The 26,197-nt window shown below is 42.7% G+C and overlaps 1 protein-coding gene across 2 annotated transcripts in view; it reads right to left on the reverse strand.

Annotated features, from left to right (window-relative positions):
- Nucleotides 1-15,073, reverse strand: part of ZFAND6 (zinc finger AN1-type containing 6) — a 52,528-nt gene extending 37,455 nt beyond the window's left edge. The window contains exon 1 of one of the 2 annotated variants that reach the window (XM_019533710.1): nt 14,990-15,073. The gene's annotated coding sequence lies outside the window, so the exon portion shown is untranslated. Of the gene's footprint in view, nt 1-8,756; nt 8,846-14,989 lie in introns of those variants that run through there. The other variant, XM_019533711.1, reaches the window with a different exon arrangement.
- Nucleotides 15,074-26,197: the final 11,124 nt, after the last annotated feature.

The raw sequence follows: 26,197 nt of genomic DNA on the forward strand, positions 1-26,197 counted from the left end.
AGTCTCATGCAGTTTGGTCAGCTAAAATTCTGTCTGGACAAGTGTAGCAAGTAATTTAATTTCACCAGTAGTAGAGTTGCACTTAAAACAGGAATGCACTGAATAAGTAAGATCCAATGTCTTTGCACATGCCAGTGAAAGCTGAAAAGACAACTGAAAGAGAGAGCCAATGTCAACTAGCTCCATCCCAACTTTTGGGCAAAATAAATATGGTCTGTAAGGCTTAATACATATGCACTCTACACTGAAGTACAGCTGGAGAAATAAATGTTAGCTGCTGCACTTAAAATATGAACTGCCTTATTTTGTTTCAACCCGTGTTTTTGGCCTTAACCATCCAAGAAGTGTCTCAAGTTGAATGAAGAATCTGTCATTAAGAGGCATGTATTTCAATGTGCTGAATATACAAAACAGCTTAGAAGTTTCAAAAAAGTTATAACACACACCACAGTCCAAATATATGACTGCTATTTGATCAATTAAGGGAAGTTCCACGACAGGGAAAGAAGTGGGGGGTGCGATGGAATTTGGTCAGAGACATGAAGACAAATTCTCCACTGTTTTTAATTACCAGTATGAAATACACTCTTTGCCCTAAGCTCATGCAGCATAAGCCACATGGATCTTAGGCTAAAAATCAGACTTCAGGTTTATCCTGATTAGGAACAGTCAGCATGGATTCACCAAGGGCAAGACATGCCTGACCAAACTTACTGCTTTCTATGATGAGATGACTGGCTCCATGGATGCAGGGAGACCAGTGGATGTGATCCACTGGTCCTTGATTTTATCAAGGCTTTTGATACAGTCTCTTGCAGGTAAGTTAAGGAAGAACAGGCTGTATGAATGGACTCTAGGGTGGACAGAAAACTGCCTGGAGCATCAAGTCCAGGGGGTAGTAATCAATGGCTCAATGTCTAGTTGGTAGCCAGTGTCAAGTGGAGTGCCCTCAGGGTCGGTCCTGGAGCTGGTTTTGATCGTCAGTGACCTAGAAGATGGCATAGAGAGCACCCTCAGCAAGTTTGCAGAAGGTGCCAAGCTGGGGGGAGTAACCAATAAGTTGGAGGGTAGGACTAGGATTCAGAGTGACCTAGAAAAATTGGAGGATTGAGCCAAAAGAAATCTCATGAGGTTCAACAAGAACAAGGCTGGGGGCCTACTGGCTGGGCAGCAGCTCTGCAGAGAAGACCAGGGGGCCACAAGGGACAATAAGCTGAATGAGCCATTATTGTGTCCCTGTTGCCAAGAAGGCTAACAGCAAACTGGGCTGCATTGGTAGGAGCACCTTCTAGGCCAGACTTGAATATGTAGACAGTGTATTCCTGTTTTAAGTGCAACTCTACTACTGGTGAAATTAAATTACTTGCTACACTTGTCCAGACAGGATTTTAGCTGACCAAACTGCATGAGACTAGCCTAGCCTGCATGCAAAGGACATGCTTTTATCCTACAGTCACACACCCTTTTTGTACTCATTGGAGAACTGACCTAAAGTGTACTACAGAAGTTTCAGGATGCCTAAATATAAAAGCAAACCACCACCTCCAAGTCACCAGTTACTTGACCAGTTACTTTTTTGCTCTGTCTTCATGCTGTAATATTCTTATTCAGCTAAAGATCAAATGGACTAGGTATTAGGGGTTATGCAAAGTGGGAAGTATTTGATTTGGCCCAATTTGGAGGACAGTGATTCGATTCGGTGATTCGGATCACTCTCCCAATTTGATTCGTTCGAATCCAAATCTGAAGATTTGATTCTGACTCACAGAATCAGCGATTCAGCCATAGACACAACTTTGTGTTTTTTTCTGTGTACCTTGGAGGTACCAGGCCCAGCTGAGATGGTGGGACAGATGGAGTGTCCCACGCAAGTAGGGGTGGGGGGGCAGCGCACTCAGGGGCAGGATCCTCTAGGCCCCCCTGGCTCGGCAATTGGCCACAGGATGACCCCGGGTGAGCACCAGACCCAGGAGGCACCAGTCGCTGAGCTGCGGCAGACCTAGAAATGGACAAGAAGTACTAGAAGTGGACCCCCCCCCCATGCTCCTGTGGGATGCTCCATCCACCCCACCATTTCAGCATTCACGAGCCATGCCTGGCACCTTGAGATACATAGAAAAAACAAAGCTGTGTCTGTGGCCAAATCATCGAATCTCTCTGAATTGAAATCAGAGGCTTCCAATTTGATTCGGAGAGATTAACGGGTCTCCAGATCCAGTTCAGATTCAGAGATTCAGCTGCTGAATCGAATCAGTGACCGAAGCTTTGCACAGCCCTACTAGCTATCAGAAAGATAGTGCTGGTAGGATGACTGTTACCCTGGTACCTGTTCAGGCTGTAACCTTCACACAAGGACCTACAGTTGAGGTAGTAAGGATTGTCTGGGATATTTGTTAACAATACTAAGCGTTGTAGGATGCCTTTTTTGAGGCTTATCCTCGTCTTCATTCCAGCTCTCTCCCCAGATATGCGGGACCTATGTTTATGCTGGATGTGTACAAGGACAATAGACACAAGATAAACCTATTTACAGTGATATTAATTTAAGGTTAGGAGCATCAGGGAGACCACCCTCCCCCGCAAAAAACCAACACAGTTACAATCACCAGTGAAAAATACCTCTTCCTCAACCACAGAGTTGTCAGCAGGCTTCTTGGGAAACACTCCTTTGCCATTGCAGAAAGCAGTAAGTGTATGATGCTTCCCCCTGGACCTAGAAATTGCCTCTTTTCTGAGAGGGTTAATAAAGGTGTGCAGCAAGGAAAGATTTAAGTAGCCATCTCTGCTAGAGAAACAGTATTAGGTCAAGTGTGCTTTTTATATAAAAATTCTGAAAGAAGTAAAAGTCTTTTCCCATTTAAGAATTAATTTTGAAGTTTAAACATTAACATCTGTTTTATATAGCATACTCTATTCCAAGTCAGTCACATGGGTTGCTTCAGGGCTTAGTCTTAGGACAGGATGAAACAAGTGACAAAAGGATCTATAGGGCTGTGAAAAAAAATGAAGGTGCTCAGAGCTACCATGGGGATACAAGGATTCCTCAGAGAAGACTGATAATACTTCAGATATTTCTGATTATGCAACAGAGAATTAATAGTAGAAATTAGATGACAAGTAGGTAACACGTGAGCTCTGCAAGTATTTGCTTATATACAACTGAATACAAACTGAGACATGGGTCACTGTATGACTTGGCAGGATAAAGAGCTAATTGCCGCACTAAAATCAGGGTAAACAGCAGCCATGTCAGTGTGAAGCATCAGATTCAGTTCTGAAGAGCATACACTGGAGTGTTCTCACCCTGACAAGTTAGAATATTAGTGCATCTAAAGATTGTTTGATACACCAAAAAAGATTAAATACAGGACCGAGGTCTTCATACAATGGGGAGAGAAGGAAAGAATGTAGAAAAATACACCTTGATCAAAAGAATCATGTAAAGTTGTGAAAAACAGAAGAATTATTTTAAACATAAAAATAGTAATCCAAGTCGACTGCTACACAGTATGATTCGTAATGCCTTAAAAATGTGATCACTTGCCACTTAGACTAGGCATGTTAAAAGGCACTGAAAGTTGGGCCAGACCACAACAAGCACACTTAAATTTACTGAGATAAATGCTTTCATATAAACACAAAGTAGAAAAGGAATGCAAGTAGCAAGTGTCTGTCTAGATATGTACCATTACTGAGCACTTCACTGAGAAGCAGGATTTTGAAAAAAAAAAAAAAATTACTGACAACTCAAATTAGGGGGGAGGAAGAGGGTGAAGTGGGGAAAAGTCTCTGCCAACATTAAAACATTTTAGTTCAAATGCTGGTTTGAACATAACTCATAGGCATCTATTGCTGTTTCACATTGTTTATGTTATATTTTAAACTAAATTTAAGCCCCCTTCCTAAAATACACTGTAGACATTAGGCCCTATCTAGACTTTAATTTTGCATTTCAGCACTCAATTAAGTAACTGCATGACCACTTATAGTGGATTTTGAAGTGTAACCAAGTTTGTTGCTAGCTACTGTAAGTACAGTCATGAAACAAGCTCAGTCCAGTGCTCACACCACTATTGAACAATGTATTACTATTACTAGTAGTTATATGAAGTTACTATTTGTATGATATTCAGCTGTCATAATACATGTCAGAACATGCCAAAGTAAAAAACCTGCAGCTCTTCTTAAAAGTTCTTGTAATGATATAAATCCTCCATAACCAGTGATGTAAGCCCCCTCATAAGCTACTTCAATTTTAGAAAAGCCACATAGCAAAAGTGACCTTCAATTTTTTATTTTGCATATTCACTCATTAGCCCATTGATTTTTTTTGGTTAATTAAGATATCCGGGAACAAAGTCTCAAAATATTGCCACTTTGTTTTGTAAACATCTACTGGATAACAGGAATACTAAAGCATTAATATCATAACTCCATGAAACACTTGATTCACTCATCTTCTCCATTACTTTTTTGCAATTCAGATTCAACCTCATCTCTTTGGTGCCTAGATATAATATGACCAACAATAGATTAAAATCATTTTCTCTTAACAGCTTTAATTCAAAGATGCATCCTACTTTGAAAAAAAAAAATCACAAATTTGTATAACAGCTTGATTTAAACCCGAAAAATTTGCCCATAAAAAGTAGAGCTTAAAAAACAAAACAACAACAACAACAACCACCCCACCACAACAACAAAACCTCAAAAACCCCACCAAAGTAAGGAAACTTTAAATAACTTCATTTTAATTCCACTGAAATATACTCTGAAGTTTTATTTTCCAAGGAGTATTTGGCCTTGAACTTGGTGCTATCACTCTTCAAGAAAAACATACCAACCCTAATTTTCTTTGTCCATGCAAAGGTGTGTTCAGGGTGAAAAAATAGTTATTAATAAGTTTCAGGTGTCTATTATGTTGCCGTCCTCAAAAATAAAATAAGATCAAACCAAACACTGAAACAAAACATCGATCTTAAGGTGTGTGCATGTGTTAGGTCTCTAATCCTTCAAGTGTAAAAGGAAAAAAAAAAAAAACATACTGGCACTACGAATCATAAGAAGCATACCACAGCATTACCAGTTTAAAACAAGGGCTAGTTAAAGCAATTGTTAGAGCTTGCCAAGTCAGTCACGCTGTTTATAGTTTTGTTCAACAGACACAAGATTACTACATTTTAGACTCCATCCTTTAGGATATGGTATTCGTCAGTGTCATGATGCAATCCGTCATGGCTGGAAGCAGTTGCACAGAGCATGGACAGCCCAAACATGGAATGTGGACAGGGACTAATTCAGGTTCTGCAAGTTGGCTAAACCATGACATCAAAAGCAGAACAGTTCATTACTGGGGATTTCCCATTCAAAAAGCTATGGGAAATATTCATGCTATTACACCTCTCAGCACAGCTTTTCACATTCCTATAATTTGAGTAGTATGTCAATTCAAGGCTTCAATTACTTGACACAGATTCAAGATACTGGCCTGTAAGAAAGTTGGGGGGGGGGGGATGGGGGGGAGCAGAGAAAGAGGGTGGCAGGCAGGAATTAAGTTTCAACTCATTTTGCTTCTGCATAACGTGCAAGTCAACTGTGTTAAAATAATAATAAACAAAAAAAACAAGACCATCTATTCTGTATTGAAGAACTTGTGATATAACTAATGAAAGAAATCTGACTGATAGCAGAAATAATTTAAGCTGTTTAAAGCTCTTTACTATTATTATTCCTGGTTTAGTCTCAAAAGCCCAAAACAATTGGAAAAAGAAATCTGTTAAAAATATACCAAACCCACCCCCTAAATTAATGGCTGAGAAGCTTATAACACATGAGACATCTAACAACAGGGCAGGACTTAATACTCCTGATATTTCAAGGCAAAAAAAAGCACAGCTATATCTATGTAGATATACATGTGCATGTCTATATAGATCACATTATACATACACACATACATATTTTTAAGAGACCTTTCAAAGCTTTTGTGAAATGCATCTCAGAGCATAAGCAGACCCAAGCTATTTTTATCCTTTTGCAGGTCATACTTAATTAACTGCCTATTTTTACACACCATTATTACAGTGTAAACATCACGGGACAGATCACCAAACCCTCCCACAATACAGCTCCATACCATAGGAGGCTACAGATACACATGGAGTTCCTGTTTCTGGTGTATGAAGTATGCATCTCCAGCCCTTGCCCCTGTCATTCATAAGCAACCCAGCACCAGTAACCAAAGCTTCTGCCAATACAAACACTTTCCCCTTTCCTTCATTAGAAAGCATTAGCCAATATCAACCCCAGATTTTTCCTTAATGTGGACAGTGTTAGAAGAATCATACCAGGGATCTTTACCATCCCTATGGTTGTGTGGATGAAGGAAGTATGATTTAGTTCTATGGCTGTAAGTTCAAAGTTATACCTTTGAGCAATGGAAACCTCACTTATGTATATGCCTCTTGAGGGATATAAATAAATCTCCACACAGTGAATTAGAACTTGCCTCAATTTATACAGGATCTGCAACTTCTCTGTGTAAGAGAAAAGTTTCTACTGGACTTATTGGACAACAAATCAGCATATTGAAACAGCCTGTCTGCCAGCTACAGTTTTGAATGCAAACAAGAATGTTCGCTAGATCTTGGATTTAGAAGTTCTCCTGCCAGCAAAGTGGTATATTTATCCTTTAGGGAAGATTTGCTTTCTACAGTTTGCGTTAAAATTGTATACATGTGGTTAAAGACTACAGCAGTTGACCTCCAAGTTGAATAAATCAAGTAAATCGATCCCACATAATATATTTTACAAGCCAAGGTAATCAAATACAGGGAAGAATTAGAAGAATGTTTAGTTCAATCTATAGTTTGAAATGCTGATGTGTTAGCTGATGTGTTCAGCAGACTTTTCCAAGTTTAAGTAAAAGCAGCTTTCTATTTAACAGTAAACAAACATGTAGAAGTTTGCAACTACAAATCTCATGCATATGTACAATACGTAATTTCACATGGGAATATGCCTACATCCCTCAATTTATTATTTATAAGCTTATAAAAAGATGCATGACTTTTAAACTTCATACTTCCAAAAATGAAGGAAGCACTTGAAAATTGTACCACATAAAATGTAGTAGTATACTAACACCGTAAACCTATAAAATACTGAACCATGAGTGAGGTGCCACAGTAGCAATGTACTTTGATAAAATTAAAGCATTAGTAACCCAAAGCCTGGGGAGGGGAAGGACAAAATGGAGCAACGGAAAAAATGAAAGCGGGTGAAGTGTGCTATATTAACCACATCTTTAAATACCTGCAGTTCAGGCCTACTGGGCTGTTTTGCAGTCACCTGGATGATCCTGCTCAATTTTCTATATCTGCTTTTCTATTTCCCAGACCTCCATGGACAGCCATATCTTGGTATTTGCTATACACACATACACCACACACACACCCCCACCCACCCACCCAGTAGTTAAGCATTAGAATTCAATATCAAAGTCCATAACATAACAAGCTTTCTTTGCAATTCCCATGAGCAGGTGTGCATGGAGGTGTTCTTCTGCATTTGGAAGCAGGAAACATGTATGTGTTTACAGACACTGTTTTGGTGCAGAAGGGAGAGGAGGAGCAGGCAGGGGGAAAAAAAAGTGGGACATTGTTTTCCAAACCCACTTTTGGCCCAGTCATGTAAATTTGCTCTCTGACAAAGGAGTGAGTGAGAGAGAGATTGTGTTAAATAGCTTATATTACCTAAGAAAACTCCCTCTTGATTAATTCAACAATGTCCTATCCTGAAGGCCTGTAACCACTGGAAGAGGTATGATACAAAAAAGGAAAGTCAAAGAAAGGCCAAATAGCCAAAAACATGGGTCAGAACTAACTGCCCCCACCCCACCTTTCAACCCCAGCTACCAAAACAAACTATACTTAAGCAGTACATGGATTTAAGAGATGCACTGATGCATTCTGAAAAAAGCTCCATGTTCAGCTAAAAGAGCAGCAGTCACAAAACAGTGAAGAAAATTTTAAAATTCTCCTGTCTGCTTTAAAAATAAATAAATAAAAAACCCAAACCTCTATTAGTCCTAAATATTCTGGGAAATTGGATTAAAAGACCCCCCCACAATTCTTAGCATGCATTAAAGTCAGCTTTTAAATGTTTTTGCACAGTGTTCCAAATGCAGAAAACCTACAAAAGATGTTCATTTCGCTGTTAACTATACACAGATGGAAAATAAAATTTAAAAATAGTGTAGCATTTTTCAGGGTCATAATCACAGACATTAACTTAAGCCGAATACTTTGCAACAAATGCTATCATTAAATAATCCAATCAAAACTGTCACATTCAGTTAGTTCAAGTCTCATCAGAAATCAGAGAAGTTAGAGTTAAAAAAAAAAAAAAAAAAAAAAGAGCAAGCTTTCAGAGTTACACAATGTTAAAAGGAAAACAGTTCGATCTTCAATATTTTCCCATTCTTGCTCCTTCGTACTGTTGCACAACTTGACCTTTCTGAATAAAAAATAGGGGGGTTCAACTACAAATAAATGGAAGAAAAACTCAGTCAAGTTTGAATCTCTCAACACCTTATTTCCTGTCTAAAGAGCCCTTTTGTTCTGCTTCCCTGCATAAATGTTAATATTCTGCCAGCATCAGAAAACAAAGCAACGAATAGAAATTGATACACACATGAACCTAAGTGCCTACAAGGGTCAAACCAACACAACAAGATTAGAACCAAAAAATCCTACCAACAAAATCTGCACAATTTTCTGTTTGCTTCACCCCAGATTAACTTCACTTGAAGCTGTACTCCAGAGCAACCTAGCCTGAACACCAAACCCCACCTCCTTCCCCTCCATTGGCTGGAACGAAAAAACTCCACCTTTTTAGGGAAGATGGAACCTCCGATTGGTAAAACCTAATATCCATTATTTAAAGAACTTTTCCTTGCTAGCAGGTTAGGTTCAGCAGGTTAAAACACCCTGGGCAAGCTGGTTTCTTAAAGAAACAGTACATGAGTGTAGTTGTGCCAAACTACAGCGTTCAACTGCAAGATTTTGACTAGTTTCATTACCAAGTGACACAGCTTAAGCACCCTCCAGTAAAACCAAACAAGAAAAGCTTAGATTTTGCCATGTTAGACCTTGAACAAAGTACTCTTGCAAGTACATAGTTTCATCAGGCATTATTTACCTAAAAACATGCAGATAATGGTACAGATACCCTTTTTTTTCAAACCCAATTATTACTAAAGGACTAAATAATCTAAGTGAACTGACAAGAATTCAGTTTTAATGTAAAATTTAACTACTACTTGCTTTACCAATGCAATAAAATGTAGTTTAGTTTTGCTGTGCACTTACTGCAAAAGACTGAGTACACTATACAGAACTCAAAAGATAAGAATTAGTTATCTAACTTTAAAAATCATGAAGTTGCCAGTTTCAAAATTGCTTTCTTCTGCTAATTCAAGACATGATTCAGCACAAAAAAAGTTTGTGCTATGGAAACCAGGATCTTAATCTTATAAGGATCTGTGCTTGTGCCAGAGAAACTATTTTTTTGCTGACTCAGACTTTGTTTACCTAAAATTCATGCTTCCTTTAATTGGTAATTAAATCCAACTATATTAATAGTCAGTATTTCATGCAGCAGATCTTTATTCTTAGTAACTGTACTGTACAAAAAAAACACTGGATCAGTTCCCAATTAAGCTCTTGGACACAACCTAATTAACGTAAGGGCAAACCTTGTGAGCGATTCTACAACTAAGTCTACACAAGTGAAAAGTTTAGAATTTAGAAAAATATATTAAAACACAGTATAGAGGTATCTGGTACCATAGTTCATTAGGAACACATGCACTCCCAGGCACCCCTTAAGGAATACCACTTCTTTTTGACCCACTCCATCCAGTGCAAAAGGGAAGTAGCCCCACAAGACAAGTCCATGCCACCACAATGGAAGTATTTCAGTGCCACCATAGCTACAAAGCTTGCACATTTAATGCACTGCAATATTTTCATGGGAACAGTGATAGTGAGCAAGTCATTAAACCTAAAAATGAAACAGGCTATAGATTTTCAAAAACAAACATGTTTGTGCTGATACTCAGAAGGGAGCAGGAAGGATGCATAGATAGGTTTTCACCTCTCCCTTCCAGACTACAGCAGCTCCCCAGTTCCCACCCCCAAGCACAATTAAGGTCTAGTATACACTCCTAAATGGATGCCTATTTCACTTACGTTAGAGGCTAAGCAGAACCTCCAGCATGTACTAGAAACATAGATGTACCCCTTCTAAAGTACTTTGCCACTGAAGATCTTGTATTATGGCTAACTCACAGCAAATAAGAGGAACAGTCACAGCAAAATACAAGGTTCAATAGATGGCAATACACATACATCACATTCATAAGCAAAGGGTACTACAAGAAATGGGCTAACTTTAAGAAGGGTTAACTAAGAATCACTTTAAAGCCCTAACTTCAACAATCCAGGAAACTGAATGCACTACACTAATGATGTTAGTAAGAATACCTGGATACAATTGTGCTGCTATGCTTGCAAAAGACGATATTAAATCATAGGAAGTGCCATGCAATCTAAGTAATCAATGGCAAGAACACAGTTCATGCAAACAAGGCACCATGTGAGTAAGACTTATTAAGGGTCACAGTGAAATACCTGGGACAAATTTCAAAGCTGCAATGTGGAATGAATTAAGTTTAATGGCCTGGGAAAACAACAAACAGTCAGAAATTCTTACCACCAAAGCCACTCTGGAAAAGAGGAATGTCTCCCGCTCTAAAACCAGTTTAGTAGCTTGCTTGTTTTATAACATGTATTCACATGGTACCTTTCCTGAACAAACCCAGAGAGCTTTACACAATCCTCATGTATTTATACCACCACAGCAGTGCAGCCACTTGTGCCAGTTACTTGGATGTTCCAGCTCATATCACATAAGAAATGCAAGGGGGCAGGAAAGGTGTGGAGAACTACTTGCTTTAAGTGTCCCCAAAAATATTTAGCTACCCTTGTAAACACCCCTCCAAATTTAAGGAGTTTATCAGAATCTAACTCAGATTCAAACTTCACAGCTAGTTCCTGTCACCTCATCACCAAGTTCATGCGTGAACACACCTGAATTTCAAGGTAAAAAATTTAGAAGGATTTTGTTACTGAAGTCACTGTCCTGTCTCCTAGAAAACCACTTCAGGGATTGCTGAAGAGGAGTATGAAAGAAACTAATTTCACAGGTTTCATTCCATTTTGGTGTTTTCCTGAATCATTCCAGATTTGAGAAATTCATTTTATTTCAGCTTCTGAAGACTTAAGATATACCTCTGCTTCTCTTATAATGCTAGCAGAAACAGCAGGGGGTAAAAAGTGATCATAGCTGCAATCTATTACTTAACTGGGGAAGCTCTAAACAAGGGCAAGCTTAAAACAAAAGATTCAAGTCTTAGCTCCTGTTACTGCCACTACCACTGCCACTTTGCACTAGGGACAGCAACAGAAGTGCTTTAGTCTCCTTTGATTTTTGTAATTGTAGATCTAGAAGTCCATTTATGCTGTAATGTTTAAATCTATAAAAGACACTGAGTTAGAAGACCCAATAGCTCAGATGATAAAGAAATGAGCCTTCACTTCTATGTCACCAGTTTGGAGACCAGTGATCAAAAGCTATTCTCTCATGGCTGTTCTGCCATTTAGATTAAAAGACACTAGTCTCAGTCCAGTTCCCAATGGACACACGCAAACTGCAAAAGCTCTTTGACAACTTGCACCATTTTCCAACACTCTTACACACATTACAGGTTTTCTTCAGGTTAATAAGTAGCAAAGCAATACAGAGAACTACAGTTTACTCACGCTGTGCCTATTAAGGAGAAGAGACTTTGGCCTGTATGGCTATCAAGTGTGCCAGCACTAGGAAGAATTTAAGAATTACAGCTCTAACTTGTAACCTTTTTATACTGTTAAGTAGAATGGCAGAATTAGAAGTAAACTTGTTGATATCAAGTCCTGCCTTTAAACCTGATGTAAACAAGTCTTTTATTAAAAAAGGGTGAGAGAAGAAGACATGTAGTTTCCCACTTCTCTCTCTCTCTTTTTTGAGGAAAGGCTTGTTGACATAAAGTCCTGCCTTTAAACTTGATGTAAACAAGTTTACTTCCAGGAATCTTGTAAATGGTGTATGTATGTACTACTAAATTCTGCTTGGAAAAGATATATTCAACTTCAAATAGCTATTATTCACTCGATCTAGACGACACGAACATACACTGTGGCTATTTCTTACGTGCCAGTATTTTTGGAACAATAATCCCCAGTATTGTGTTCACATTCTTATATCACTGTGATGGGTATAGTATCAGAGCATATCCCTGAACAAATAAATGATTTATAGCAATCAGGTAGTCTTTTATACCCCTCTGACATTAGTTAGCTGTATGAGATTATGTGGAGTTTGCTTTTTCCAGGCATGCTAGCAAGTTGCTACAGGGAAAGCATGGTCAAGGGGCAGGGATCTGCACTTCAAGCTGGAAGTTCTGTGGGTTTTTTTGTATGCGTCTAGATCTACAGATGTGAACATCATCATCAGAAAACACATTATCTCCTATGTAATCAGCATAGTGATATACACTTCCAGAGCAATGCCACTAATGTCAGTCAAGGTCCCAGACAGGCTGAACTTCAGGCATCTGAAACCATAACCATGGAGTGTGTGGAGAGACCCTGAACCTGACTCTTTATTCAACAGACACCCTGTAAATAGAGCAGCAGCAGAGTGAAGGGCACCCAATAAGCTTGAAGCCTTTCTGGTGGGGGGGGGAGGGGGCTAACACTGTCAATCCAAGGTAAATGGAATGCAATTATCAAGTCCGGAGAGGACAAAACATGCATGTGAACAAGGCCGGGTCTTCATCAGACAGAGGAGTGTTCAGTTTTCAGGGTCACAGGAAGGAGGATGCAATTCTGCAACAGATGCTATGGGGAAAGTCCACAACAAAACCAGAAGTTAACCAGCTTAAGGTCTCCACTGACAGGACAGCAAACAAACTCTTTCCCTCTGCTGGCAAGAGGGATATAAATTGCCTTCAATTCGTCTTTACTCCAATATAGGGATGATCTTCTGGGAAGTGTAAACAGAGCAGAGTGTTGTTTGCACACTTATGACCATGACACTTCCTGTACTTTGTAATTCCCAGACGCTCCCAGGGGGCTGCCATGCTGGTATTCATTAGGTCTGGGACCAGAGGCCAAACCTTGTAGAATGGCACAGCTGAAAGCAGGTATCACCCATCACCTCCTTTAGCCACAGACCACGAGAAAGCATCTCGGAGGGTCTGTTGATACCAGATAAGTAGTACCAGATAGTGTGATTGAAGTGGCTGAATTCAGTGGAAAGGTCTATGAACCCTTGCTGTTTTGTATACACTGAAACTGAATTTGTAGTAAGTCTGTACAAGCAAGTGTAACGCTACATTCAGAAATAGTCCTCAAAAACATATGCATAACTACTGTATATCCCAGTTGCAGCCCAGAAAACTGAGCCACAAGTTTATGTATTTTCATTAATATTAACAATTTATAAAATGTATAGTTATTATAAGAAAGTACACATTTACATAGGCATGGGAGATGCCTTTACCAGTACTAACCATCACTGCAAGAGACCTTTAAAATTACTGTCCTCTTCACATAACTTTAAAGCGATGGTGGCAAATCATTTGTTGAGAGTTTAAAAAAGAAGGCAGATACTGAAATTTAAACAATTTTTGGCCACATTTTCATACCTAATATCATCTGAGTTTTGAATGCAAAAATAAGTCAAACCTGAAATCATTTTCCACATGCATAATACACTAAATGAATTGCTCTTAAAGAGAAATAGGAAGAGACCTGAAAGCATAAGAAAAAAAATAGGAATAAAAGCACACAGGCATCCAACAAAGCAAAGCTCCCTACAGAGGTTTTTGCTGAAGGTAGGCACACAGCAGAGCCCTCCTCTTGGAGGGGAGGGGAACCACACCTAACAGGCAGATCCTTTCTGGGCACCTCAAAAGCAGGCAAGGGGGAATTCAAAGGACAGCTATAAAAGCGATCCAGACGCTGGAAGAAACAAGCTGGCAGGACAAGAAGGGCCGGGAGGCTGGCACAGGTCCAGCTTCTGTGACACCACAGGTGAAGGAGCATGGTAAGGTCGCAGAGGAGGGCAACGGGAGGGCAGTCGCACACGGACTGGGAGAACTGGTGGGAGCTTGACAGCTCCTAGGAGGAGCCAAGGAGCCAAGGCACCAAAGGGGTGTGGGGGGAGCACCCTCAAGGGGCCATGCCACACATTCAAATCAAAGCCCCATACAAGCCAACAGAGTTGTTCCGCATTTCCAAACACTGAATTTCTAGCCGGTCGGCTTTTTTACAGCCGGAGAGTCACGTTTATCACAGGAAAGTTACTTTTGAGCATGTGGCTCCTCTTCCTTTATGGCATGAATGCTCAGTGCATTGCATCATACATGTGACGTAGAGCAGAAACCTAGAGCTGGGCCCAACCCAGGCAAAGGGAGGGAGACCAGATCCCACCATATATGTAACGCATGCCATGGCCTTATGGCACCAACCCCCTCAGACACAAGGGGGGGCCCTGGATCCCACCATATATGTAACGTGTGCCACATTCTTAGATCACAACCCCCCCCAGCACAAGGGAGGGAGCTGGGATCCCACCATATGTAACGTGTGGCAAGGTTTTATACAGCACACACACACCCCAAGCACAAGGGAGAGAGCCCAGATCCCACCATACATGTAACGAGTGTCGGGCCCGTAGAGCGCCCCCCACCCCGGAACAAGGGCGGCTCGGGGCAGGCGCGGTTCAAGTCCGGACTTGCTCGGGGGCGGGGGTATGTCCCGGCACCTCCCGTCTTGGGGGCTGAGTGGGGGCCCCTGCCGGCCCGCACCCCCATGCTCACCTGGCCCCGGGGCCGCTCCCGCCGCCGCCGGCCCCGCGCTCCTCGCTCTTCACTAAACTTTTCCTCCCCCCCTTGCCCCGTGTCGTTGCCCGGGAGTGACGCGGGCGGGCGCTGATTGGCGGAGCCGGGCTGTGCAGCGGCCCCAGGCTGCCGCGGCCGACAAAAACCACACAACTGGGAGGGGGTGGGGGGGGATTTAAAGGGCCAGCGCCCGCCAGGGGGTCAATGAGGCGACGTCAGGAATAAGAGCAATGGCAGAGGCCGTGACTCAGTTTCCCTGCACCCTCCATTGGCCAAGGCACCCAGATTTGCCCCTGAGCTGTATTAAAGCCAGGATTGCCAACTTTCACGATGGCTGGCATTGTTTTTAAAGTCCCCGCTTCGGGCAGGTGAAAAACTTAGCTCTTTTTAAATATATATTTATATATTGAGGTAAAAGAAAGAGCTACGGGTTTCACCTGCCCAAAGCGGGGACTTTAAGTGCAACACCCAACAACATGAGTTGGCAAGACTGGAAACCCCTCCACCCCCCGGCCTGGGCCGCGTCTCCCAGCGCCCCGGACGGGTGCTGCCTGGGTGAGGCTATCCCAAAAAACATGTGCAAAGCTCAGAGGAATTTGCTTTGGCTTCTCTTGTACTTCTCCAGGTATATAATAACAGCCCCTCAGAGCCAGCCTGGGTGTAACGCTACCACTTCTTTATAGAGCGGTAATAAAGGCCATTTTTTAATGCAGCGTTTTCCACGCAGAGCATGGCCTCGCTGCCTGGGAGGCAGCTGGGATGAGAGCAGAAAGGCAGGGTGGGATTCGAAGACGAGGAGTGAGGTGGTGGCCTGAAGGCAGGCGAGGGAAAGGGCAGAAGCCCAGAGAGAAGAACCCAGGCACAAGCCAAAGAGCAAGTGCCTGGGTGGCTAGCCAAGGGAAGGAGGTGGAGCCTGCAAGAAAGGACAAGAGAGAGATAAGGAGAACCGCTCTAATATTTTTGTAATCAAAAAAGTCAGTGGCAACTGAGACCTAGCATTTTCCAAGGGGTGCCTGGAGTCTAAAATGTTTGGGAACGTCATATCCCAGGTGTTTACAACAGACAGTCTTGGATAGGAGAAATACCAGCTCAAACATTTCACCAGCAAAATAGGGAGTGAGTTCTCAGCCGGCTCCTTTTTCCGGGTAGTGTAGCACCAGTTTTTAACATCAAACACGTACTGCGTCCAGGATAGGCCTTGCCCGTCTCTACCCTCCTCTGGCACATTATGTTGTGGGAAAAGGTTGCAGTACATTGTGGAATAGCTGCCTTCCTCTCAGGAAACTGTGAGCATCTGAGGTCAAGTTCCCACAATTTCGGTTCCACCCCAGGATTGTCTCTGTTTTGCATCCTTATTTAAAAGTTTCCAAAAAAAAATAGTTTGTAGTGAGCAAATGGAAGTGGCAGGCTGCACAGAGGGAAGGAGCAGTAAGGGGTGGGATCAGATCATTTGGCCAGTTTAGGATGACCAGCAATGGCTGCAGAACCCGTGGATGTGAAAGGTCACCTTCCTGCAGCAATGTCCCCCCAGACCTCCTGCAGAGACCCACCAAAATGAAAGAGAAGTTTCTGAGTCAAGTGCATGATGGTGGAGAGAAACGTGAGACAAAGACTCCTGGGCTTCTGTCCCTGGAAGACTTGGAATGAGCATTGTACGCCTCAGCGGTGCGGTGAGCTGTTTTCAGGGTTGAAGTTATATGAAGAAGAATCCAAGGATGGGTTCTTGGAATAATAGTGAGCTAGTGCAGGGCTAGTGTAAATCTTTGTACACTACATGTGGGAAATGTACTATTAAAGATGCAGAAATCGAACCAAAAGAGGTGATCCCAGATAGAGCCATTGATAATATCAAAAACCTCGCTGAAATAAAATAAAATGAGAAAAAAAGAAAGTTGTGTGATTAGAGAGAACCAGGAACTGTCAACCATGCTCAAATCTGACAAAAGGTCAGAAATAAGTCAATGAAGATACAGAAGGGCAAAAGTTGCCTTGAAATCTCCAGTGGGAAGAGAAGACTTTTTGTTTTGTTCAGGACATTGTTAAGAAGGGGCAAAAGGCTAAAGATGAAATAGATATTGAGTGAGTTGGTGCTTTTGCTTGCTTGCTTACTTACTTCTCTTTACGAATAAGTTTCTTTCTGCACATTCAATTTTTAGATAGAAAAGCACGGCGGTGTTGTGTCTTATTGTGTTTTCCTTGCACTGTCCCATGAAGGCCAAAGGCTTCATGTTCAGCCCTGCAGGGTTCAGTTTGCTTGTGGCAGTTTTGCAGCACTGGGGACTCCTTGTTCTCTGCCACGAGGAGCCAGGGGCTTTCCTGGTTCCTCTTTGTCCACAGGACTGGACAGGTCAAGTCAGAGGCAGAACAAGTACAAGTTCTGCATACATATCCTGAGGGCCATTGTTAAGATCCACCCTGGATGTGATTCCAGAGAAATATAATAATAAAGACGTGTTAGTTCAACCCAGGAGTGTCCAGAGTGTTGTTGCTGAACTCACAACTTATCATCTGGCAACGAGAATGGGATGCTTTGCTGAAAAGTCCCCCCTAGATTGTGGGATACCATTATGAGACCCAGTTATGTTTTGTGAATGGCCACACTGGGGCATATAGAAGAATTTGACAGGGGCCAGTCGGCTTCTTGGGACTCTTTATGCAGAAAGGCTACCCTATTACCTGGAAGCCAACAAAGTTGAAAACCCTTGAACAGAAGCGTGCGATCCTCCTGACAGTCTGTGGTGCCAAAATATTTGCCAATGTTCGTTCGCTCACAGAACCTGCATAACCAAACACTACATCTTATGCTGAACTAATTGCCCTGCTAAAGGCACATTTTTGCCCGAGGCCATCTGTTACCCTGCAGAGATTTCATTTTTTTTTAAATGGGACCAAAAGGCCAATAGCAGATTACATGGCTGAGCTCCATTGCCTTGCTGATTTTGTGAGTTTGTGGCTCTCCTGGATGGCCTGCTTTGCAACCGTCTCATCTGTGGGGTTCACAACATCATCTGCTCTCTGAACCAAATTTGACTGTGGCTACTGCTCAAGAAAAAGCCTTGCCAGCTGAAGCAGTATCCCATAATGTGAGAAATTCACCAGGCATTCTCCAGCAATGTCCACTTCTTCAAAAAGATCAGGAACCAGATCACCACCAGGAAATTCAGCATATTACACCCTCACCAACAGCACCACATAAGCCAGTTAATCCACAGTATTTGAGTTGTGGCAGCCAACACAGATGAAGGAAGTGCAGGTTTAGGAAGGTGGAGTGTCATACCTGCAAGAAGACGGGCCACATAGAGAGGACTTGCTGCTCGAAGGCCAGTTCCGGGAGACAAAAAGACTGTGGCAAATGTATTCACTCCCAAACCATGCACAGGTTAGAGTCCTCCCCAAAATGTGAGGTACAAAAACTATATTTGATTCAAAATGTTGGTGTTGTTGAAACTCAAGGTTCTGAGATGATTGCAACTGTAGTAATAAATGGAAAGAAGTACAAAACGGAAGTGGACTCAGGTTCAGGAGTATCCCTTATAGATGAAAACACATTCTTCCAGTTGTTTCGGCACCCTTTCCCCAAGTTATTGAAACCTGAGTGTCATCTGTATGACTACAATGGACAGATTGTGGAAGCTTTGGGTAGCTGCAGTGTAGATGTCCAGTATGGATCTGTTAGACAGCATCTACCCCTCATTGTTAGGAAGGGGTCCCACAAAGTCTTCCGGGGAGAAATTTGTTCTCATCATTGGGAATCAGTATTCAAGGCATATATAGTCTCTGCACAGAAAGTCTGGAAAGGCTTGCAAGGGAGTTTCCCCACCTATTCTCTGAGGAATTAGGAACTTACTCTGGTTCACCTGTGATGTTCAAAATGGATCCTGCTATCGCCTCTCTCTGTGTGAAGGCTCGGCATGCACCTTTTGCACTGCGGCTGAAAATTGATGCAGAATTAGATTGGCTTATCACACTAGGAGTTCTCGAGCCAATCGTACATACAAGTTGTTCCTGTTTTAAAACCTAACAGCAGTATTCGCATCTGTGGGGATTACAAGTGCACTGTTAATAAAGCACCTAAGCAGGACCCCCACCTGGTGCCTGCCATTAACCAGTTACTGTCTGTTCTTCCAGGAGGGAAGGTTTGTGTCAAACTTGACTTTGCTCAAGCCTATCAGCAATTGATAGTGGATGACAAGGCTGCTGAGGCCCAAACAATAGTTACACACCAGTGAGCACTCCCTGTCAAGCACCTCCAGTTTGGAATTTTTGTGGCATCAGGAATTTTCCAGCAGTTCATGGAGAAAATGCTAGCAGGAATTCCCAGAGTTGTTCCATACTTTGGTGATGTGTTGCTCATGGGGCCATCTAGAGAGAAACTCACTGAGAGACTCAGAGAAGTTTTACAGAGATTTGATAAAGCAGGTATCAGAGTAAAAAGAGAGAAAAGTCAACTGGGAACTTCCAGTATCAACTTTCTGGGATATCAGATTGATGCTTCTGGCATTCACCCAGTTGAGGACAAGGTAGAAGCAATACATGATGCTCCTATACCAAAATACAGACAGGATTTTCAAGCATTCTTAGGGCTTCTCAATTTTTATCACATCTTGAAAGACAAAAGCCATCATAGCAGAGTCCTTTAATCATTTACTAGATAAAGGAGCTTAGTGGAAGTGGACTTGTCAGCACAATGAAGCCTTTCAGGGCGTCAAGAAGTTGCTGACATCAGACTCTGTCCTTGTTCACTATGATGAGTAGAAGCCACTATCCATTACTTGTGATGCCTCACCATTTGGTGTTGTCGCTGTCCTCAGTCACACATTACCTGATGGCATGGATGCATCCATTGCTTTTTACTCAAGAACAATGACCTCAGCTGAGAGGAACTACGTACAGATTGATAAAGAAGCACTGGCAATCACTGCAGCAGCTAAAAAAATTCACAGTTACGTTTATGGCCACAAATTGGAAATCTGAACAGGCCACAAACCCCATCTTGGCATTTTTACTATGGACAAACCAACTCCTCCTATTTTGTCTCCTTGTATGCCATGCTGGAGCATCATGCTAAATGCAAATGACTATACACTCATGTACAAGCCTGGGGAAATGACTGCAATTGCTAATGCATTGAGCACTACAAATACCATTACAAATCCTTGATCGTGGTACTCCTCCACCAGCAGAAGTCCTTATGCTGAAATCCAGGGGCAACGCATAGGGGGTGCATACGGGTACACCGTGCACCCCCTGAGTGTGACGGTGCAACCCCTGCAAAAAGGTGCAGCTAACAGTGTCGGCGGTGCCTGTGGGTGGTCCACTATCATCGCTGGCCAGTGCTGATGCTGCTGGCAGTGCCTGCAGGTGGTTGCCAACCGTCGGTCGGCACCCGCCACCCCCCAGCCGTGCTCCCACCACCACCACCAGTGTGGCCATGCGCCCCCAGCCACTGGGGGTACATGCTGTTCATGCTGGAATCCATGTCAGAAGCCCCTCTTCAGGCTGATCAGATAGCAAGGATGGCTGTAAAAGACCTTATCCTTACCCGTGTCCTCAACTGGGTGTGGAGGGGCTGGCTTGCGACAAACTGGCTGGGGAATTCAGGCCATTTTCATCACATCATAGTTTCATAGCTGGTAGGGTCGGAAGGGACCTGAGCAGATCATCAAGTCCGACCCCCTGCCATGGCAGGAAAGAGTACTGGGGTCAAACGACCCCAGCAAGTTGTTCATCCAGCCTCTTCTTACACCCCCAGGATAGGAGCCAGCACCACTTCCCTTGGAAGTTGGTTCCAGCTCCTAGCTGCCCTGACAGTGAAGTAGCGCCTCCTGATATCTAGCCTAAATCTACCCTCTGCCAGCTTGTCACCTTTATTTCTAGTCACTCCTGATAGCGCTTGGGGGAACAGGGGCTCCCCCAATGCCTGCTGGTCCCCCCCGGTCAGTTTGTAAACGGCCACTAGGTCCCCCCTCAGCCTTCTCTTGTGGAGGCTGAACAGATTCAGGTCCTGTAGCCTCTCCTCGTAGGGCCTGCCCTGCTGTCCCCTGATCATGCGAGTGGCCTCCTCTGGACCCTCTCCATAGTGTCCACATCCCTCCTGAAGTGCGGCGCCCAGAATTGGATGCAGTACTCCAGCTGCAGCCTGACCAGTGTCACATAGAGGGGGAGGATCACCTCCTTGGACCTGCTCAAGATGCATCTGTGGATGTATGACAAGGTGAAGTTGGACCTCCTGACCACGTCCCCACACTGCTGGCCCATGTTCATCTTGGCATCAATGTTGACTCCAAGATCCTTTTCTGCCTCTGCACTGATGAGAAGGGAGTTCCCCAGCCTGTAGGTATAGTGCTGGTTCTTCCTCCCAGGTGCATCACCTTGCACTTGTCAGTGTTGAAATCCATCCTGTTCTTGTCTGCCCGCCCCTGTAACCTGTCTAGGTCTGATTGCAGCCTATTCCTCCCTTCTAGTGTGTCCACTCCCCCCCACATCTTAGTGTCATCTGCAAACTTGAACAGGGTGCTTTTCACCCCCTTGTCCAAGTTGTTGATGAAGATGTTGAACTGTCTGCTGACAAGGGTTGCCTCTTGCGAGAAAATCGTGTTGTAATTCCACAAGCAGGACACCAAATCATACTGAGAACACTGCATGCAGCACACCCAGGAATTGTGAGGATGGAAGTGCTGGCTAGAAGTTATGTATGGTGGCCAGGTATGGACAATGACATAGAAAGGGTTGTGAGGGAGTACAGCATTTGTCAAGCAACCCATCATAATTCACTGAAGGCACCAGTATTCCCTTGGGAAATGACAAAGAAACCCTTGTCATGCATCCACATTGATTTTGCCGAGTCTTTTCAAGGTAAGAACTTCTTAATTATTGTTGACTCGTACTCAAAATGGCTTGAAGTGATTACTGTCTCAACTCTTATATCAACTGGCACTATAACAGCTCTCCGTTAGGTGTTTGCAACCCATGGGGCGCCCAGCACTATTGTTTTTGATGATGGCAGTGTGTTCACCTCAGCAGAGTTCCAAGATTTTGCCTACCACAACCTCATTCAAACTGTTAGCATTGCACCTTGCAGGCCACAGGCCAATGGGCAAACTGAGTGAATGATGCAGACTGCAAAAGATGCACTGAAAAGGATTCTTATAGGAGACTGGCCTACCAGACTGGCTAGATTTCTGTTTGCTCAGCATGTAATTCCTTGCCATACAACAGGGTCATCAGAGCTTCTTATGGGTCGTCGTCTCAAGACATGCCTTGATCGTGTTAACCCAGAGATTGTGAGAGACATGCAGTTCAGGAAAGAAAAGGAGTTGGACTCCGCATTGACATCTGGTACCTTATGTCTTTTTGTTCCACAAGAGACTGTGTTTGCTTGGAAGCACAGGACAGGTCCACAGTGGGTTCAATCTAAAATTGTAAGCACCACAGGACCCATATCATATACAGTCCAGACTGATGATGGACAAGTTTGGAGACATCATGTGGACCAGCTGCGTGGGTGTTCTCCTCTCGATAACTCTACACCTGAGCAATCTCCAAGCACCAATCCACCACCGACAGACATACTGGGGAAGTGCCTACCTGTTTCCACCAATGCAAACCCTTTTTCATCACTGTCAGAAGGAAAGTATCGCTGTTGAGTCTCCAGATAGGCTGACTGGGCCATCATCTGCTGAACCCGTCACTGAGTCCAGTTCTATAGGAAGACCACAGTGGAAGCAGAGTCCATCCAAATGGTTGGCTGACTATTCTGTCAAGGGGGAAGGGGTGTTGTGTCTTATTGTGTTTTCCTTGTACTGTCCGTTGAAGGCCAAAACCCTCATGTTCAGCACTGCAGGGTTCAGTTTACTTGTGGCAGATTTGCAGCACTGGGGACTCCATGTTCTCCGCCTTGAGGAGCCAGAGGCTTTCTTGGTTCCTCTCCCCACACAGGACTGGACAGGGTCAAGTCAGAGCAAGTGTAAGTTCTGCATACATATAGTGAGGGCAATTGTTAAGATCCACCTTGGATATGATTCCAGAGAGTTATAATAATCAATAATTGTAGTTCAACACAGGAGTGTCCAGAGTGTTGTTGCTGAACTCACAACATATCAAGCGCATTCCTCAAAGAGCTTTTTGGAGAAAAGCAAAGGCAGAGAACTATGAAGGTATGTTTTGAAGCAAGTGCCATGGATATGTCATGCCATTAGAAAATTAGGATAAGGTCTCATGGTCCTGCAGGGTACTTCAGCAAGATGCCAGATGATGAATGCATTCCATCCCATTAACTTCAATGGAAATAAAAAGATCTACCCTTGGCAGAGGCTTAGAACAGGATCTGGTCCTAAAGAGTCAACTGTTTCTTATTTTATAGAGTCAAACTGGCCATAAACCAGTAGTTCCTCAGGGTGGTTAAAACACAAATGGATCTTGCAATCCAGACATGTCAGACTGAAATTCCAAACTTCAAGCAGCTATAGATTTTGTCTATAGCACTGCTTTGGAAACATGCTAAAATATATTGCAGTCACATCTCCTGTGGAAGACATTGCATTTCAGTTTTATCAGAGGACTACTTTAAACAGGCCCTTGAATGTGGATGGATTTCCCATGTAGGTGAGACTTAATGCTGTGGCACGCCTAATACTCCCTTCCTCCCTCCAGCTGATGTAATTCATTTTCTAGGCATCATTACCTGGTAACTTCCTCTCTAAATTCCCTGAGTCACTGCTGTATGACTTCCTTGTCACACTCTTCTGTCCTTGTCATTCACTGGTTTCAACCCAGTGATCTCTCTGCTTTGCTTTTCTGTTAAGCTCATTTGCAGTCTCAGCCTGTTGCTATCATCTTGCCAGTTTGCCTCTTTATTTCTGTTCTTTTCTTTTCTCAGACAGGTTTATAGTTTCAAAACTGTTGTTAGAGAAGGGAAATTCATTGCTTTTTCTCCCCCTGAAAACACTAGTATGTTTATTTATTTAGCTTATATCACGCTTCCCTTGTGTCACTGACTAAGGTGCCCATGAAATGGAACAGTCCCAGCAACCTTCTCTTCTGCGTAACATCCTTTGTATAATACTGCAATTAGCGTGTGCAAGCATGTCATTATCTGGTCAGTGCTTGCTTGATGTATTAAGTTGTTTACAATTTATGTAGGACCAGGACTTTAGACGCACAGAAGATCAACAGGAAGAGTTGGAAACTGGTGTACTCATTGGGTTAGCTATCCTTACACATCATTTCAGCCTACCTAAGGCATTAGAGTAGCTAAATAAATGCTTCAACCCACTACGAGCCAGTGTGAATGAAAATTCAAACCAAGGAAGAGGAGCAAGGCCAGTCACAGGCATGGGCGAACTGGGGCCTGGACAGAAAGAAGGCCTGAAAATGGTGGAAATAATGATTATTATTATCATTATCTCTGGCAAAGGGAGGAGGTGGGGTGGGGCGATACTAAAAGTTTGCCTGGGGCCACCAGGAGTCTACTAGGTACAGAAGAGGAGAGAATATTTTATGTGTCTGTTGGTGAATTGATAGTATCCTGGAAAAATGGAACAGTTAGTGAAAGGTGACAGTGTGTTTCTAATACAGCAATTTAAACAACAGATAGTCTTCCTGAACGATATTATCTAAACCTCTTTATCTTCATCTATATTTTAAGGCTTCTATCATCACCTTGGTATCTCAGTGTAACATATTCTCACATTCTTATCTTAAGTGCCATCTGCTCATACAGCTTTTTAGAAAAGATTGGTATACCGTTCTAGGAAAGAAGATACTTCTAATCCATACTTTAACCTCTAGTTAAACTAGGATTTTCTTTCTGGCTCCCATTATTTTTGTTTCTGCCGCAGAATCTTACTAATTCCTGTTCTTATTAAAACCAGATTTAGAATTAATTTCTATAACCTTGAAAAAAAATTGTTTGAGGATTGATCTAGCACCCATTTAAGTAAATAGATAAATTCCAGTTGATGTCAGTGGGCTTTTGATGACGTCTTTAATGCACAATATGACTTCCAGCTCTTTTATCCTAATTGGTTTGGGGCCTGATACAATACCAGTGAAGCCAATGGGAGTTTTGTCTCAAATTTTAGTAAGAATAGAATAAGGCCCTTGATATTCTGTTTACACAGAAACATACTGTATTCACCCAAAAAGCTGTAAGTGCAGGACTTTCTTACAAAACAGAATTAAACAATTTACTTGGTTTAAGTTTTTCTTAATCTAAATTCTACCATGTGAACAGGCCTGAAGCAACCATCCCAAACACCTCTGCATTAATGGAGGAATAGGAGTTTTAGTGTCCCATAACTGCTATTGGTGTTAAATTAGTTAACAGTGATTTCATGAGCAGTCAGCAAATCTCCACCATGGCACTGACTTTTCTTGTTATTCCTCAGCATGTATCTATCTATTTATCTGTCTCTAGCTTGTGTTACCATAATACTGTAGCCAGTATTTATAAAATTAAGTGCGTGAAAGTTCCCAAATGCTTATTAGGCACCTAATTAGGTCGATTTTTTTAAAATTCTGGGTGTTTTTCAGTGCCCATCCCTCAAGTTTTAATCAGAACTGCTGGGGACTCCATACTTTTGGAAATCAGGCTCATAATTTAGTTGTCTAGTTATGAAAATTTGGGAGCCTGACTTGGAAAACTAGTCCTGAGCACTAATGGGCACATTTACACATGCATATTAATGTAATGCAATAAATTCTGGCACTTACTGCACCTGAGTTTATTGCTCTTGGGGTCCATGTTTACACATACACCTAGGACCACAGCATGTTGAGTTGGGTTGGAGCAGCCCTGGGCTGGCACAGAACCCAGGGGCTCATCCTGCCAGTCCAGGGCTGCTTTGACCCACCTCAGAATGCTGTGGAGGAACTGGCTGGGGCACAACGGTGCTTCAGCATAGGGCCAGACGGCAGGCAGCCTCTGTGCTGAAGCACCTTTGGGCCCCTGTCAGCGTTTATATGTGTGCTGCTGCAGAGTGAAAAACCCCACAGCAAGGTAGTACTTATATTTAGAAGTACTATCGTGCTGAAGAGTGTATTAGTTTACTCCAGCCTAATAGCCCTGCACCTACGGACATCAGAAGACTACTGTGGAGCTAATTAGTCTACTTCACAATAAATGTCTTGTGTAGACACGCCCAATGAATATCTATTTAATTTCTTCATATGTGTGTCAAGTAGTTT

Source organism: Crocodylus porosus, unplaced genomic scaffold (genome assembly GCF_001723895.1).
Source record: "Crocodylus porosus isolate Cpor-Errol unplaced genomic scaffold, CroPor_comp1, whole genome shotgun sequence".
NCBI lineage: Eukaryota > Metazoa > Chordata > Crocodylia > Crocodylidae > Crocodylus > Crocodylus porosus.